Here is a 4605-nt window from a genome sequence, read left to right as displayed (position 1 = left end):
CATATAGTTCATAATTTGAAGTGAAAGCTACGGTCCCTGAGTTTGCAAGATGAAGATATTTGTAGCAGAAATGCTCCTAAATATTAAGGAACTATTATTGGTTTTTAAAATAATGAAAACGCACTCCCTCCGTATCAAAATGTAGACGCTTTTGTAACCTACAAAAGCATCTTATATTTTGGAACAGAGATAGTATATTATACGGGGTCAATTTACAATTGGAAAACAAACTCTGCACCTCCCACACAATGTTTATTAGAGACCATAATATCAAAATAAACTTTTGTTTATACAGACAGAGCAATTAACTTGTGCAAGCCAATACAATCAAAAGCAAAAGAACAATCCATATACAATTTTTTCGAGGACATGAAAAATTGCACATAATTTTCTTAACACATTTAACCATTTCAGCACAAAGTCGTAAAGGGCGCTCTAATGCAGCCTCTATAATTTGACAGGATCTATTGATTCAGTTTTAGCATGTGGCAGCCCAAACCATTATTTATTCTCTACTTCACCCCCGATGCAGACCGATGCAGAGCATCCAAAGCGCTCTCTCTCTCTCTCTCTATCTACAGTGGCTCCATCCTCTGTTTTTGTCCCCCATCGACAAACTGAGCCTGGACTTGGAGTTTCTGTAAGGTAAGGATGCTGCAGCGCGGAATTGTCTGGCCGGGCAGGAATGTTGTCCGGCAGGTGAGCAGGCATCAGATCGCGCGGGGGCAGCCGTCTGGCTATCACCAGACTAAAACAGTGGTTTGCATTGCTCTAAATATTGCATATATATCTTCTGAATCATTGGAGCAGGTTTCTCTGAAAAATGAACTCTTGTGCTAGCATATTCACACATATATATGCATGTGCCTGAACAGACTATCATGTATCACTGATAGAATCTTGGTCATAATGTGCCACACCAACGTGTTTCAAAGCTCGAGGAGTACTTCATAATCTAGACACGCTGAGGACTGCCTGAAAGAAAGGGTTTAAGCGTATGCATCTTAGCAGGGACGCGTGCGTGTTAATATATAGAGATAGAGTACAAGGATTGGCAGGTTGTTTCTAGTCTTGACCTCTACTCCAAGCTATACAATGGATATGATCATCTAGTCTAACAACCTGCCTATATACACCATATACAACGCACGCACACAATATACCCTATGGTGACAACTTGTCACGTTACACAAGCCTATTGTTTAACATCCTCCCTCAATCTCAACACGTCAAGGTTTAGATTGTTCTTGAAGGCTTGTAATTGTCGAACTTGAAGTGGTTTAGTAAAACCATCAGCAACTTGATCTCCGGTTGGAATAAACTTTATCTCCAACAATTTTTGTGCAACTCTTTCACGAACAAAGTGAAAGTCAATCTCTATATGCTTTGTCCTTGCATGAAACACAGGATTTGCTGACAGATACGTTGCGCCAAGGTTATCACACCACAAACATGACACATGTGATCTGGGAATGCCCAACTCATCAAGTAATGTTTCAATCCACATTACCTCAGCCGTTGCATTTGCCAACGACTTGTATTCTGCTTCAGTACTGGAACGTGAGACCGTTGCCTGTTTCTTTGCATGCCAGGATATAAGATTAGAACCAAGAAAGACAGCAAAACCTCCCGTGGATTTTCTGTCATCAGGACATCCAGCCCAGTCTGCATCAGAAAAGGCACTTACTGCAGTTGATGGAGACTTGCATAACTTTAAACCAGTTCCAATACTACCTTGTATGTATCTTAAAATCCTTTTTACAGCTGTCCAGTGCACAGAGGTGGGTGCATGTAAGAACTGACAAACCTTATTAACAGAGAATGAAATATCTGGTCTTGTCAGTGTTAGGTACTGAAGTGCCCCAACTATACTTCGATACCTAGTTCCCTCTTCTGGACTTAACAAATTTCCTTCATGCAAAGATAATTTTTCAGTGGTGGACATGGGTGTGCTGGAAGGTTTACAGTCCTTCATTCCAACACGCTTTAATATATCAGAAGCATACTTTTCTTGAGTGAGCAAAATACCATCTTGCATTTTTTTTAACTTCAATGCCTAGAAAATAGTGTAACTCTCCCAATCCTTAAGTGCAAACTCATTTTTCAAGTTTCTTAACAAAGCTGAGGTGGCATCTTGTGAGGAGCTAGCAACAATTATGTCATCAACATAAATTAACATAAACATTGTCACCTTTCCTTTTCTGAAGAAGAACAAAGAAGTGTCTCCCTTTGATGGCCGAAAGCCAAGTTGTTGCAGCTTTGAGCTCAGCCTTGAGTACCATGCTCTTGGTGCCTGCTTTAGACCATACAAGGCTTTGTCCAATCTGCATACATGATGTGGCTTAGACTTGTGCTCAAAACTTGGTGGTTGCCGCATGTAGACCTCTTCCTCAAGAACGCCATGCAAAAACGCATTCTGAACATCCAATTGGCGAAGACTCCACCCCCTGGAAACAGCAATAGACAGAACAAGCCTGATAGTAGCAGCCTTCACTACTGGACTGAAGGTGTCCTCATAATCAATACCATAACGTTGTTTAAAGCCTTTAGCTACCAACCTAGCCTTGTATCTGTCTATTGTACCATCAGCTTTCTTCTTGATTTTATACACCCACTTACAATCGATAATATTCCTCCCTAACTTGGGTGGAACTAGATGCCACGTCTGATTTTTCACTAATGCATCATGCTCAATGTTCATAGCATTTTCCCAACTCTTATCATTCAAAGCCTCTATCACACTTTCTGGTTCACCAGTAGAAGTGAAGTTTGCAACCTTAAAGTTTTTATTGTACCTGACCGTGCCATCCTTGGGTACCAACGGTTTGACGATGCCTCGCTGTGAGCGTGTTACGCGCGTAGTCGTACTGATGCTAGACACACCAGCGGCAGCAGTAGATCCGTCTTCAGTAGCCGCAGTCGATCCTGAAGCCGCAGAAGATCCGGAGGGAGAGCTGCCTCCTCGTACTGGCGAGGGCAAATCCTCCTCGATAACCGTGCGACCAGTGGCCCGCACGGGGCTGGAGTTGTCCGCGCCGTCACGCGTCCGCGGGAACCCAGTCGGCTCGTGCCAACTGGCAGATGGCGACAGGCGCGGGGTCGTTCCGCCCGACCGCGCCGCAGATGATGACAGGCGCGGGGCCGACCCGCCCGACCGCACCGCAGCGCCTGGTGACGTGCCAGGTAGGGACTGGCTGGGCCGGTTTGTCCCGACGCGTGCAGGGGAATCCACCCCGGGATCCGCCGCTGCTGCTCCTGCGCCCCCTGTGCAGGATCTCTCGGCATTCGCCGCGTCAGCTCCTGCGCCCCCTGCGTAGAATCTCTCGGGATCCGTGCCCTGAGAGGTGTTAGCCGAATCCTCCTCGTGTCCAGCACCTGTACCACCAGCCAAATTCTGCATAAAATCACAGTTTTGAACAACGTTCTTTTCACTGTTTCCGTTAGCATCAGGTGTATGACTTTTAGCCAATTGATCATCAACACATTTATCTCCCCCATGATCAGTTGGATTCAAAAGCTCCGGAGAGAGAAGTAGAATTTCAGCACGTAGGCGTGCACCAGCATTGGGATGTAAAGTGGAGAAAGGGAATACTGTTTCATCAAACACAACATCCCTTGAGATGTAAACTCGTCCGGAAGAGACGTCTAAGCACTTGAAACCTTTGTGCAGATTACTGTAGCCTAGAAAGACACATTGTTTGGAGCGGAATTGCAGCTTGTGGTTGTTATATGGACGATAAATTCGGCCAACAAGCACATCCAAAAATGCGAAGAGAAGAGTAATTAGGCTTCTCATGAGACAACTTTTCAAGAGGAGTTTCAAAGTTAATCACTTTGCTTGGTAGTCTATTGATGAGATATGTAGCAGCAATGAAACCCTCATCCCAGAATTTAAGAGGCATGCTTGCTTGAGCTAGGAGGGAGAGTCCAACCTCAATGATATGACGGTGTTTACGTTTTGCTGACCCGTTTTGCTGGTGTGCATGAGGGCAAGAGACGTGGTGAGATATCCCAACTTTTGTAAAGAAGGAATTTAGCTTCACGTATTCCCCTCCCCAATCGGTTTGGAGAGCAAGGATTTTGCGACCAAATTGTCGTTCAACAAGTTTTTGGAAGTCATGAAATTTTTGAAAAACTTCTGACTTGTGTTTGATGAGGTATATCCATGTGAACTTACTGAAATCATCTATAGAACTCACGTAGTATTTGTTTCTGCCTACGGATTCAATAGCTGGACCCCATACATCGGAAAAAATAAGTTCCAAAAGAAACTTTGATTCACTTATTGAGTTTGGATAGGGCAACTGATGACTTTTGCCCAATTGACAAGAATCACAAATAGCTTCGGAATTGAAAGATTTGACACATGGGAGCTTATTTTCACTAATTATTTTGCTAACTATGGTTGATGAAGGATGCCCTAGGCGTCGGTGCCATCTATCCGAGGAGGGTATGGCACTGAGCACGTGCTTCTTGGCACCTTGTCCCATGTGTTTGACAGGGTATAGGCCTCTCCTACCCCTGCCTTGCAGCAGAACCCTCCTCGTTCCCCGATCCTTTACAAGAAAAGAGTAGGGGTGAATTTCAACGAAAGAATTGTTGTTA

The sequence above is a fragment of the Triticum aestivum genome, chromosome 6B (assembly GCF_018294505.1).
Source record: "Triticum aestivum cultivar Chinese Spring chromosome 6B, IWGSC CS RefSeq v2.1, whole genome shotgun sequence".
Classification (NCBI taxonomy): domain Eukaryota; kingdom Viridiplantae; phylum Streptophyta; class Magnoliopsida; order Poales; family Poaceae; genus Triticum; species Triticum aestivum.
The sequence above is the reverse complement of the archived record's forward strand: the minus strand, read 5'-3'. Positions refer to the sequence as shown.